This window comes from Emydura macquarii, unplaced genomic scaffold (genome assembly GCF_026122565.2).
Source record: "Emydura macquarii macquarii isolate MOO-44397 ecotype Brisbane River unplaced genomic scaffold, CSIRO-AGI_Emac_v2 contig_1230, whole genome shotgun sequence".
NCBI classification, from domain to species: Eukaryota; Metazoa; Chordata; order Testudines; family Chelidae; genus Emydura; species Emydura macquarii.
The window spans coordinates 489500-502619 of NW_027131367.1; the positions used below are offsets into that span (position 1 = coordinate 489500).

Here is a 13120-nt window from a genome sequence, read left to right on the forward strand (position 1 = left end):
AGACAACCTCATCATATGATCACTTCCACAAATTTATCAAGCTGAGTCTTGAAACAAGTTAGCTTTTTGCCCCTCCCCCCTGCTACCCTTGAAGTCTGTTCCAGAATTTAATTCCTTTGATGGCTAGAAACCTTCATCTAAATTTCAAGCCTAAACTTGTTGATGGCCAGTTTATATCCATTTGTTCTTATGCAAACATTGGCCCTTAACATAAATAACTCCTCTCACTCCCTGTTTATCCCTCTGATGTATTTATAGAGAGCAATCATAACTTTCCCCAGCCTTCAGTTGGCTAGGCTAAACAAGCCAAGCTCCTTAAGTCTCTTCTTGTAAGGAAAGGTCTCCATTCTTCTGATCCTCCTTGTAGCCCTTAAAACTGGAGTAGGCACAGATAATTAATCTCTTAAAAATGGGAGACCAGAATTGCACACCGTATTCCAGATGAGGTCTCACCAGTGCCTTGTACAATGGTAATAACACTTCCCTATCTCAACAGGAAATACCTCACTTAATGCATCCTAGAATTGCATTAGCCTTTTTCATGGTTGCATCACACTGGCAGCTCATAATCATCCTGTGATCACCACTCAGGTCTTTCTCCTCTCACTTCCAACTGGGAAATTTTCAGTTTATAGCAAAAAATTCTTGTAGTTAGCCCTTAAGTGCCTCACCTTGCACTTTTCTCTCTCTCCCAGGGTTAAATTGGGTCAGCCCTCTGACTGGGTCCCTCTCAGAGTTCACCACCCTTTCTGATTATCCAAGTCCACCTGTAACTGATCAGGCCCTCAGCTGGCTTAGCCCAGATGGCCTCTTCCCCTCACCCAGGACCACAGTCTTTCCAAATTAAAGAGAACCTCAAAACCAAAGTCCTTTTCAGCCACATCTTTGCCTCTCCTGAGTTATTCTCTAATCACACTCTTCTTTGCAGTGTAACTGGTCTCAGGACTTCTCCTTCAAGCCCCTCAGTAAAACTTGGTACTACAAACAAACCTAACACCACTGAAGCCTCTTCCTCCCATTCCAGGCTCAAGCCTCCCCTCTATCTTGGGCTCCTCTTCAGTTCCCTATTGCTTTTCAGGAACGTTGGCCCCAGGGCTGCCTCCCAACCTTGGAGCCTGAACCTTGTTCCAGGAGTGCTACAGTCAGGCAGGTACTAGCTGCACTTCTGTAGCAGCTTTCCTCTTATGCTTCCCACCCCAGGCCTCTCTTACCTATAGAGAGACCTTATTTTAGCCACATGACCCATCTGTCACATGATATCACTCATTACTACTCACTCTGCATACCTGTGGAGGTGTTAAGTTTGTCACAGGTTGACTGGGGCCCAATCCCTTTATATGGTCCAGCCATTTTGAGACAGGATGGATTAGGAACAAATATCAACAATTTTCAAAGTGTCCTTAATCTTAAGGGTGCAAATCTTCTCTCAATACAGCAGGTACCTGGAATACAGTGAGTACTTGCCTTCCCATTAATTAATATTTTTTGTGGAAGATTGTGAATGATGAAACAACTCCTTTTTTACAGTAAGTTGGCCATGTAAACATTAATGATTATTCAGCTGCTGAAGCAGACCAATAACTCAATTAAAAAAGGACAGTCTTGTTTCTTACAAGGCCTGTGGAACTTGGGCTTGTTTCCTCATCCACTAAAGATCTGGGATGGTCTCTATTGTCTGTCTGAGGCATGCAGCTGTTTCTTATTTTACATCTGAAAGTGGCATATCCCTTTAAGAAATGTTAAGAGACTCTTTGAAGTAACTTGAGCTGAACATTTCCAAGTTACAGGCTTGGAGAGATGCATCTAGTTTCAAGGCATGTGATAATCAGAAGAGTTGCAAGGAGGTTAAAGGTCATGTTTCATATCCATAGCCACTTCTATTTTCAAATACTTGTATGAAATTAGAAGCATCAGGCAGAGGGATGGGGGAAGGGATTACAACCTGGAGCTCATTAAAGCTCTACAGAGAAGGATGAATTAATTAGGGAACAGCTGAAAATACCCCCGAACAATTCTCATTTCTCCCACTAACAGGATCAACATGATGCCTCCAAACATCCCCTTAGATTCTCACCAAAATGATGTATTCTCTACCCCCCAAAAACTATGTCTGCAAACATTTTAATTCTTTTACACATCACTGGAGACTACAGACAAGAAACTCGAGTGACCTTGCCTAGAAACACTTTTAAGGCAACTGTAATAATTTCATATCACACACACATGGATATATATAGTAGGTTTGTGCACACGCACAAACACACACACATCTAATAATTGATAAGGCCATATATACTCTTACTGCTAATGGGGAGATAGTTCTGTTTCATTAGAATGGACAGAAAAATCTGCTGAGAGAATTTGAAAACATACTGTAGCTGATTTCAAGTTTAAAAAAATATCATACAGGAAAACAGTGATTTACCCTAGAGTATCTGTGATCCTTCAGAAGTATTGCCTTCTGTATATTTATAAGCCCCCAGATCAGCTGCACTTCATGAACTTTCTGGAAACCAGCGTCCTCCGGGGCCACTTGGAGCACTAAATGTTCAGAGCCAAGGTTATAACAGGGACATGGAGATGCAATTGACATAGCTCTATCCACTGCCCCTCATTCAATGATAGTAGAACTGTGAAGGAGGAGTAAGTGGGTGAATGGTGTGGCTACACAGAGGCAAGACCTTATCTATTGATAAGTTTCCTTCCTCTCAGAGTCTTGTGCATATTCCTAGTTGTGAGCAATACAAACCCCACCACGGAGTTCTAGTTAACTAAGGACTGTAGGACTGCCCAAAGCAAGCAGCAGCTTTCAATGCTAAGTAGAGAAAATAGTGCAGTATGAGTGCAGAATTTCAGGAAGAGCTCTGAAAGCATCTAAGATGGAAAAGTTAAGGAGGCAGGCCCTGGTTGCTACCTTAAACCCAGCAGAATGCTAAAAGAAAAAGGTTACTCACCTAATGGAGTAACTGACTTTTGAGATGTATGTCCCTGTGGGTGCTCCACTTTAGGTATCATCGCATCCCGCGTCCTCAATTGGAAATCTTCACAGCAGTACTCATCCAGGTTGTGCATGCACAGCTCCCGTCTCGTGGAGCTGTTGGTGCATCTTCTAATGCGCACGTGACCTGACCTCCTCAGTTCCTTCTCTATCATAGAGTCCCCTACTAGAACTCCAAAGTAGAGGGGAAGAAAGGGGGTAGCGAAGCACCCACAGGGACATACGTCTTGAAGAACCTAAGTTATTTCCCTAGGTGAGTAATCTTTTCTTCTTCTTCAAGTGATGTCCCTGGGGGTGCTCCACTTTAGGTGACTATAGAGCAGTGCCCCGTATTTGGTGGAGGGACTTTCGATGTTAGTTTTGTATGCATGAAAGTACAGTTAGACCTAATGAAGCATCACTAGCAGTTGCCTCATCAATTGCATGTTTTGTGAAAATGTGCCAATGCCCATGTCGCTGCCTTACATATGTCTGTTGTCTGTGATAGGATGTTGTTCAGGAATGCTATGGAAGTGGATATTGCTCTCATGCAATGAGCTTTGGTTCTTGAGGGAGCTTGTAAATTTTTGTTTATAACATGGATCTCAACAGGCATTCACCTATTTGGATAGCCTCTGGCTAGATATGGCTTTGCCTTTGGTGTGTTCTGCCACCGCAACAAAAAGCTTATCTGATTTTCTAAAATGTTTTTGTTCTCCCTAGGTAAAATGTTATGGCCCATCTGACATCCAGAGTGCGCAGTGCTGCTTCCTGTGCATTGGCATGCCGTTTCAGATAAAAGGTAGGTAAATGAATAGGCTGGTTAATATGGAAGTCCGACACTACTTTTGGCAAGAACTTTGGGTGTAGCCTAAGGGTGATTTTATCTTTATGAAATATTGTGTAAGGAGGGTAGGCAATGAATGCACTAATCTCTCCTACATGCCAGGCTGATGTAATAGCAAGTAGAAAGGACACTTTCATCGACATGTAGGAGAAGTGAGCATGTTCCTAACAGCTCAAATGGTGCCCTAGTAATGGCCCTGAGTACTACATTTAGGTCCCATGATGGTGGGGGCATGTATGATTGGAAATACCCTCTGTAAACCTGCTAGGAATTTTTACCATCAGATGAGTAAATACGGTTCTATCATTTATCTTTTCATGGAAGACAGTGATTGCTAATAGGTGTATCTTTAAGGAACTAATTGATAAACCTGATTTCTTTAGTTCCAATGTATACTTGGGGATTATCGGAATGGAAGAGGATGTCACAGAGTTTTGTCTGTCTTTGCACCAAGATTCAAACCTGTGCCACTTCTGCAGGCAAGTCTCTCATTGTTGGCTTTCTACTGTTTAGTAATATTTGTTTAACCTGTTCTGAGCATTCTAACTCGTCAGGGCAGAACCATTTATGAACCACACTTTGAAAAAGTTTCTGTATCTCTGGGTGATAAATCTGACTGGCATCATGGTAAAGGAGATTATGTCTCAAAGGAAGTGTGATAGGTTTGTGCATTGACATGTTCAGATCTGAGAACCATGTCTGTCTAGGCCAAGCTGGTGTTATCATTATCACCATTGCCTTGTCAGCCCTGATTTTGTGCATGGTCTTAGGTATCATTGGTATGGGTGGGAACACATACAGCAGCCCCTTGCAGCAGTTGAGTAGGAAGGTCGTCCATCGATCCTAGTCCTAGTCTCGCCCTTGAGCAGAAAAGAGAACACTTGTGGTTTTGTTTTGTGGCAAAGAGATCGATCACTGGATTTCCCCACTGACGAAAAATGTCTTTCAGGACTTCATTTTCAATTCCCACTTCATTTTCAATTCCCATTCAATGGTTCTGTGCAAAGCGTCTGAAGTTGTCTGTGATGGTATTCCGTTTCCCAGGCAGGTATGCTGCTGATATGTTGATGTTGTGCTTTATACACCAGTTCCAGAGCTTCATTGATTCGTTGCATAGGGAGTAGGATCTTGCTCCTCTCTGCAGTTTATATAAAAACATGTACACTATGTTGTCTATCATTATTTTATTGATTTGTCTCTTATGAATGGTACAAAGTGCCGACAGGCACTGCACACTGCTCGAAGCTCAAGATGTTTATATGTAGATTGGTTTCGGTTTCTGACCATCTGCCCTGTATTGTGTGGTCTAGCATGTGTGCTCCCCATCCCAGGCGTGATGAATCTGTGGAAATCATAATTGAAGATGGAGTCTGTTAAAATTGGATTCCTGTCATCATATTGTTTTCTTGGGTCCACCATAGGAGGGAATCTTTTGCCTCATTTAGTACTGTCAATGCTTTGCTTAGACTGTGTCTATTTAGTCTGTAAACAGAAGTGAGCCATCCTTGGAGGCATCACATAGTGCGTGCTGTACCACGAATGTTGTAGCCTCCATGTGTCCCAGAAGCTGTAGAACAATGCGTACTGTTGCTATAGGGCTGTTCCTTACTAATGATATCAGGTCCGTAATAGCCTCTTGGCATTGGTAATGATGCCCTGGCTATTGTTGAGTTCAAGTCTGCCCCTATGAACTCCAACCGTTGGGTTGGGTTGAAAGTGGGCTTTTTGTTGTTTATCCTTAGTCCTAGTCTCTGAAACAATATTATGGTTTGAGTGGTAGCCCATCTGGCTAGGTTTTAAGTGGATGCCTTTATTAGACAATCATCCAAGTATGGGAAGATGGTAATTCTGTCTCCTGAGATGTGCTGCCATAACTGCAAGCACTTTGGAGAAAACTCTTGGTGCTGTAGATAGGCCAAATGGTAGAACTTTGTATTAGTAATGATTGCCAGAGAACATAAATCTTAGGAAACATCTGTGTGCAGGGTGAATAGTAATATGGAAATACACATCTTGGAGGTAGAGAGCTGAGAACCAGTCCCCTCTCTGCAGTGCCAGTATTATGGATGTTAACATGACCATTTTGAATTTGTAACCTCACGAATTTGTTTAGTACCTTGAGATCTAGCATGGGTCTTCATCCTCTGTTCTTTTTCTATACCACAAGGTAGTGGGAATAGAACCCCTTCCATCTGTGATGGGATGGTACATGTTCTATTGCTCCTAATTGTAGGAGATGATCTATTTCCTGGAGCACTACTTGCATGTGAGATGGGGCCCTGAAAAGGGACGGGGAAGGGTTGGGAGTAGGAGAGGTGGATATGAACAGGATAGTGGATCCTGACTTGATTTCTAAAACCCATTCATCCATTGCGATTACTGACCAATAGAGGTCAAACTCTTGTAGGCAAAATTCAATTCTTTTCCTTGGTGAGGCTGGCACTGTTTGTTGACTGGGATTTCTCAGACCCCCAACCAACTTCTCAAAACTGCTGTTTACATGGTGTTTGGGAAGTGGAAGATGCCTGCTGTAATGGTCTGCATCTGTGTGTTCTCTGTTTCCCTCTTGTGGTGTGTACTGTCTATATTGTGACTAAAAGGGGTATTTGCAGGCATATGGTTGAAACCTGTGTTTCCTCTTTGTTCCAGGTGTATATATGCCTAGGATCCTAAGAGTTGCCCTGGAATCTTTCACTGATTGAAGAACTTAGTCTGTCTTTTCAGTGAAGAGCTGGGCCTTAGAGAGAACCTCCCATTCGATTTCTGTTTGTAATTCCCTAGGAAGGCCTGCGTAGTGGAGCCAGGAAGCCCTGCACATAATGATGGCTGTGGCTGTTGTTCTGGCCACAGTATCAGCCACATCTAAAGAAGCCTGCAAGGATGTCCTGGCTCCAAGTCTTGTATTGATCTCTCTTGCTTTCCGGTATATCATTAATAAATTGTGATTTCTCATAAATGCTGTGGTCATAATTTGAAAGAAGTGCTGAATAGTTCGATATCTTCATTAATAAGGTGGAAGATAAGTAGACCTTTCTGCCTAGTAAATCAAGCCTTTTCCAGTCCTTGTCACGTGGTGTAGCTTTATAGTTTGTCTCTATAGTTTGTCTGCTTGCCCCTTTGGTTTGCAGCATCAATGACTAGCGAGTTTGGAGGTGGATGGGTGAATAAGAATTCCATCCCCTTGGCTGGAATATAGTATTTCCTGTCATTTCTCTTGTTGGTAGGAGGGATGGTTGCTGGTGTCTGCCATATGTTATTGGCAGGTTCCATCAATGCCTCAGCCATCGGGAGTGCAATGTAATATCTTCAGCAACTTGTGGGGTGACTCTGTGACCTCCTCTAGAGGGATCTCTGAATCTTGTGCAATCCTCTTGAAGGTCATTAAACTGTTTGGGGTCATCTGTGACAGTAGATGCAGGGGGAAAATCACAGCTTCATCTAGTGAGGACAATGATTCATGTGTGGGAGGAGGTGTATCTTGCTCCACAGTGGTGTCCTCTGAGTTTCCTTCCTCACTTCAACTGACAGAGTCAAAAGGTGAGAGTCCCACTGATTTCACCCTACTCGTATGAGAACTGGTAGGTCTATTGTATGCCCTGGAATAGGAGGAACAAGCATCCCAATTATGCCACTGCATATGATATGGCATAGAAGGACCAAGCCATGGTGGACTGTAGTAGGGATATGGTTTGTGTTCTCTCAGGGCCATATTCAATTGGCTCAAGTGATAGTCTGGTGGGGGAGGAGTGCTCAGATGAAAACTGAGCTTACCTTGCGTCACTATCTTCAGCACTGAGAGAGCCATGGTTTCTCTCGGCAGTGCATCCTTCTTCAGTGCCGCAGAGTCTAACAATGTTGTAGCTACTGTTGACCGTTGTCCCGGGGTTTCTGCACCATGTTTTTTGTGGTGCTGTGCTGGAGGATGACAGTTTCCGTGAATCACTCGACTGCTCACCCAGACATTTCAATTCCTTAGGTGGCATGGACTGTGTTGTACCTGAGGATCCTTTTGCCTCTGCGGTACCACGTGCAGGGGACAGCCCCTTAGGTGAACGCTCTCTCTTTGCCGCAGTAATGAGTAGGTGATGAGGTTCTTTTCTTTGGTATGCCTTCTGAGGCAGGCTTGTCCAGTGGCAGGTCAGATGAGGGTCTGAAGGATCTTTCCATCAATATTAGTTTCAACCAGAAATCCCTCTCTCTCCTGGCGCCTGCCTTGAGATTTTTGCAGTGGGTGCATTTTTGCGGCACATGAGTTTCACCCAATCACCGTACACAGATGAGTGCCCATCCGACACTGGCATAGCATCTCTACAAGAGGTGCATCTTTTAAATCCTGGAGAGTCTGGCATGTCTTATGCCTATGTGCTCCTTTATCAGGAGAAAAAGTTAATTTTTTTTTTTTAATTTGTAAAGAAGGTAAGTAGCTGACTAAAACTAAGTGTAAACTACCAGAGACAAGTAAAATGTTAACTGCTACTATTGCTCCGTCTCGGACCATGGACGACTGAGAAGGAACTATAAGATGTGCCAACAGCGCCACAAGACAGGAGCTGCACATGCACAACCTGGACAAGTACTGCGGTGAAGATCTCCGATCGAGAACGCAGGACGACACCTAAAGTGGACCACCCACAGGGACATCACTCGAAGAACCCCCCTTAGATACTGGCGCACACACACTAATATAGAACATGTCCCAGGGAAGAATCTACTCATTTTAGATGAGCACTAAATGGAAATAGCATCCGCCTTTCCACCAATCCCAAAAATTACAAAAAGTCTTTGCGGCTTCCTAAATGCTGACAGGAAGGGTGGTAAAGACACTGGAGTTGAAGCTGAGGATTGTTGGGGGAGCATGAGGTTGAAATTTGGAGGGAGGGGAATTTAGTGTGCTTAATTAAAAAGAAGTCCACAAACAAAACTTGTGAATATAAGCCATGTGCCTATGATCCCTTTGGTTGTATACTGTATCACTTTCACTCTCCCTGCATATGTTTTTGTCTCATCAGTTCAATAGCTCTTTAGAGCAGATTCTGTCTCTTTCAGTAGTTGGAGAATGCTGAACATGCCATTGGCACTACCACAATCTAAAAAAGCAAAAAGCAAACAAACGTTAATAAAATATTCCCAGATAATAAAAAATCTATTTTAGGATGGAGTTAGAATGAGAGTAATTTAAGGGTAAAAATCATTACAGTTATCCCAAAACCAAGCACTACAAACCCAGGACATTCAGAGTTGAGTGTACACTCAGGGGAGTTTTTAAACTAAGGTCTGGAGGCAGTGGCGTACCATGGGTCTCCAGCACCGGGGGGCTATACTTTCATTGGAGCCCCCGTCAGCAGCAGCACCTCGCAGGGGAGGGGGTGTCTGTGGGGCCATGTCCTGCTCTCCCCCATTGGCGGCAGCATCAGCAGCATCCCGGGGGGGGTAGAGCGGAGCGTCTGCGGGTCCGTTTCCCACTCTTCCCCTGCTGTGGAGGCGGGAGGGGGCTGCCTAGTGGCGGTGGGGGGAAGCGGTGACGGGCTCTGGTCCCTGCTCCTCTCTCCTTGCGCCCAGTGCAGGGGCGGAGGAGCGGTGAAGATGCCCTGGCTGCCTGTGACAGAGGGCGGGGCAGCTCCTCCTCAGAGGGCCTGGCCAGCACCCCTCCCCAGGCCAGCACCCAGGGACATGGACCCCTCTAGCCCCCCATCACTATGGCATTGGCTGAAGGAAAGCCAACAGGTGAAGAAGAGGAACACAGGGTTTGGATAGACACATCTCTTAGGGAAGGATTTATTGGAGGGGATACTGTATATCCTAGTAAAGAGGAGAGGACAGAAGTTGATAAAGTACAGGTAAGGAAAAGAAAAAACACTCAAATAAATTAAAAAAAAAAAAAAGTCCCCTTTAATTACATCACATGAAGGTAGACAATTAAATATTGACAAATTTTATAAGAGCTTGTATAGAAATGCAAGAAGCTGAAATACCAAGATGGGTGAACTCAAGTGCCTGGTATTAAGTGAGCATATTGATAACAGGCATATATCAGAAATTTAGAGGATTGATGATAATCAATGGGACACTAATACCAGGGTACAAAATATATAGGAAGGACAGAGTTGGTTGTGCTGGTGAGGGAGTGTCACTATACATGAAAGAAACAAAGTCAAACATAGTAAAAATCTTAAATTAAAACAGTACCATAGAATCTCTATGGCTAGAAGTTCCATGCTTGATTAAAAAGAGTATAGCATTAGGAATATACTACTGATTATTTGGCCAGGATGATGATGGTGATTGTTACTGGATTTTTGTTTTAATATACTCTCTAATCTCACAAGCATTTCACAATGGGGGATTTCAACAATCCCCATATTGACTGAGAACATGTCACCTCAGGACAGGATGCAGAGATAACATTTCTAGACACCATTAATAACTGCTTGTTTGAGCACCTAGTCCTGGAACCCATAAGGGAAGAAGCAATTCTTAATTTAGTCCTAAATGGCACACAGGATCTGGTCCAAGAGATGAACATAGCTGAACTGCTCAGTAATAGAAACCATAATGCAATTAAATTTAACAACCTTATAGTGGGGAAATAATCAAAGATGCACCACAGTAGCATTTAACTTCAGAAAGGGGAACTGCACAAGAAATGATGCAGCTAGTTAAGCAGAAATTAAAAGGAATAGTCACAAGAGTGAAATGCTTGCAAGCTGCATGGAAACTTTTAAAAACCATCATAATAGAGGCTCAAATTACAAGCATACCCCACAGAAAAAATAAAGGGACCTAACAATGTCACCAAAAAATGTCACCATGGCGAAACAGAGACAAAAAAAGACATCTTTAAAAACGGGAAGTCAAATCCTACTGCAGGAAATAGAAAGGAGCATAAACTCTCACAAGTCAAGTGTAAATGTATAGTTAGGTAGGGCAAAAAAAGATTTAAGAGCAATTAGCAGGACACAAAAAACTAACTGCAACAATGTTTTATAATACCTAAGAAGCAGGAAGCCTGCCAAGCAATCAGTGGGGACACAAATCGGCAGACAAAATTCAATGTTGATAAATGCAAAGCAATACACATTGGAAAACAATCCCAATTACACATATAAAATGATGGAGTCTAGATTAGTTGTTGCCACTCAAGAAAGAGATGTTGGAGTCATTGTGGATAGTTCTCTGAAAACATCTGCTCAAAGTGCAGGTCCCAAAAACTTTAAAAGTGAAAATATGAAAGATGACCACTTACACTGACTCTTTTCCACAGACAACTTTGGTCTGCCTTGTGCTAGCCCCTATACTTGTGAGTGAGCTGGGAAGTGACAGAACCCAGAGACTTCTGACTGATATCACAGCTGGAGTCGGGTTCTAATACTGTGGGAGAGAGAGGATCAAGTAAGTAGGCACCAAAACACAGGGATAACTCAGTGCTGCTCGCAGCCCTAGACATTATGCACGTTATGCCCCCAGAGCAGAACACTAGTGTAGGTTCTGGCCCCACAGCAGCAGCAAAAAGGAGCAGCACTGGCCACCCCACTGCCACTCAGGTTTGGATCCACTCAGGATCCACTCAGGTTTGGATCTGCAGGTCCTCCCCCACATCATGCAAGGGCCTCAGGGCCAAACTTGAGTGATGCTACAACCTTCATATGCCAAGCTGCAATGCCACTCACTCAATTTTGGCCCCATGACTCCCATCATGGGGGCATGGGGCCAAACCTGAGTGCGCAGTCGGTGGCCAGCTCTGCTCCTTGCTGCTGCCACAGGGCCAGCTCCTGTAATAGGGCTTCCTCCCACCCGGGACCCTGCCTGACTTTGCCCCACTTCCAGGAGCCCCCTGCTCTCTGCTTGCAGGACACACACTCACAGACTGCATCAAGACTTGTGCTACAAGTAGGGGGAGCTGCAGTTAGTGTCCACTCAGAGGAGCCAGCCATGAGAGGGGCAGGGAGGAGCCTGGGAGGGCAGACATGAGATTCAGTTGTTTGTACCAGGTGAAAAAATTCTGGGGGAGCCATTGGGATAACTTCCATGAAGTAGACAAAGGAACCACCCTACCCAATAATTAAACATGTACTGACCATCCTTAGCGGGGTGGTGGTGGGGGTTTCCATCTCTCCGAGACGACCCTGGGCAACCTTTCCTTTGAAACTCCAAAATCACCAACTACTCCTCTACACATCTAAATCCTGACAAGTATAACAGCTTCTAGTGAGGACACAGGCGGGACAGACCAGAAGCTAACCAAAGAGTGTTTCTTTCCTTCCTCGCTTGAAAGCCAGGAGCACTGTCCCAGGTTCCATCTCAACCTTCACCAAGCACATTAACTTCTCCTCAGCCCAGCAGAGCAGTCTCCATGACTTCATCCCAAATGAGAGAAACTCCAGGCACCGGGTTTTGATCCTTAAGCCATCCCACTCCATGCAGCACTCTGGATGCTCAGCTCTAGTGCCAGAGCCAGAGCCAGGTCTGGGCCTGGCCTCCACCCTGGAACCTGAGTCCTGCAGCCCCAGCAGCCGACCCCTACCCCAGAGCTTGAAGTTGGCAGGGTAGTTTGAGCTTCCTCCAGGCCAGGGGAGTCAGGGGAGGCCGTGGGCTCTTGGGAGCTGGTGGGAAGAGAGGAGCAATGGGGCCCGGGGGCGGAAAGTCGCCTAGACTCCCTGCAGCCCTTCACATTGAGGCCTTTGTTTCAAACTCAAATCAAACATCCCAAGCCGGATCCTGCGGCTCTTGAATGAGAGTCGGTCCCGCTCAGGGGCCACTCATTCGAGCCATGCCAGCTTGCAGGAGTAGGAGGCTCAGTCAGAGCACGCAGGGCCGAAGAGCCCCGGGAAAGGGGGAGCAGAACCGAGCCCCTGAGGAAGGAGCGCCCCAGGACGGGGCAGAGCAGGGGGCCGGGGGAGACGCAGCAGCTATCTGAGAAGCAGCAAGTGGAAATGCTCCAGGCCGCGATGCGAGTCCGCAGCCCAGTGCAGCGAGCCGGGGCGGGGCGCGGCGATGCACTTTCTCCCTGAGCAAAGAGCGGGAGGCCGGGCCAGTGGGAGGGGAGCAGGGCACTTCAAAGGCCGGCCCGCCCGCCCGCCCGGCTCGGCCCGCCCTGGAGTCCAGCGCCCCTTGGCGGTGGGAATGGCCGGGCCGGGCCGGGCCGGGCAGCGCCGCGCGCTCCGGGAGCCCAGCCGCTGCTAGCCCCGCTGCGCATCTCCTCGGCGGCCGGACTGGACGGGAGGAGGGGCGGGAGCCGGCGGAGCGAAGGCCGGAATCTCTCCTGGCAAGGAAGCAGGAAAGCCCCCCTCCCACTCCGC

General features: G+C 45.7%; 2 long non-coding RNA genes across 2 annotated transcripts; one reads left to right on the plus strand and one right to left on the minus strand.

Moving 5' to 3' along the window:
• Window positions 1–1318: 1318 nt before the first annotated feature.
• On the plus strand, window positions 1319–6780 carry LOC137152820 (uncharacterized). The gene is made up of 4 exons (XR_010919612.1): window positions 1319–1452; window positions 3701–3779; window positions 4208–4303; window positions 6474–6780. It is a non-coding gene; the product is annotated as an uncharacterized lncRNA (long non-coding RNA).
• A 1836-nt stretch (window positions 6781–8616) lies between these two features.
• On the minus strand, window positions 8617–12868 carry LOC137152504 (uncharacterized). The gene is made up of 3 exons (XR_010919537.1): window positions 11900–12868; window positions 11068–11192; window positions 8617–8911 (listed from the first exon to the last, which is right to left on the minus strand). It is a non-coding gene; the product is annotated as an uncharacterized lncRNA (long non-coding RNA).
• Between the last annotated feature and the right edge of the window lie 252 nt (window positions 12869–13120).